The sequence below is a fragment of the Acyrthosiphon pisum genome, chromosome A1, assembly GCF_005508785.2.
Source record: "Acyrthosiphon pisum isolate AL4f chromosome A1, pea_aphid_22Mar2018_4r6ur, whole genome shotgun sequence".
Classification (NCBI taxonomy): Eukaryota; Metazoa; Arthropoda; class Insecta; order Hemiptera; family Aphididae; genus Acyrthosiphon; species Acyrthosiphon pisum.
The window spans coordinates 34558484-34559231 of record NC_042494.1 but is presented as its reverse complement, the minus strand read 5'-3'; positions in this window follow the sequence as shown (position 1 = coordinate 34559231).

Below are 748 nucleotides of genomic sequence, written 5' to 3'. Positions count from 1 at the left end.
GAAATGCGTTAGAATATGGTATACCTATAGTATATGAGTTATGATATATTTAATAATACATATAAATATATAATATAATAATGTAAAATAGCTATTTTTGTATTCATAAATTATATAATATAATTAAGATGTGTCCAAATTTTGTGGCTTGAAGTAACTACCTACTCGTTATTACACTATGGATATACCTTTGCTTTAGTAGAAGAAATAACCTTAAGACATTTCTATTAAAATATCTTCAACATGTGTAAAAATTAATTGTTGTACACCATCACTATGGAAACCCCACATTGTGCCTGGTAATTTAACATTTTTAGCATCCTGATAAATATTGTACTCTATAATTTCAGGTATATTTAAATGAGCATCTTCATCACAAGAAATGTCTTCATTTAAAATCATTGGTTTTATAATCGTTTCATTTAAACTCTGTTGATAAAATTAATAATCAAGCTAATCATAAAAAAAATATATTTATATATTTTTAAATATGGTAAACTTACAATTGAAGAATTATAGGTCTTATTTTTCTTAATAGGTGATTTCCTTTGAACTCGTGGTTTTCTTTTTTTTAAATTGGTTGTGCTTAAGTACGATGGCAAATTCGGGAATATAGATGGAATTGCATTAGATTTTAAAATTGGTTTACTAAGAGGATAAATAATATCATTTCCTTTTTCATCTTCATACTTTTTTATTTTAATAACATCATACATAGAATGAAAATGAAGCTCACAAACTACATCAT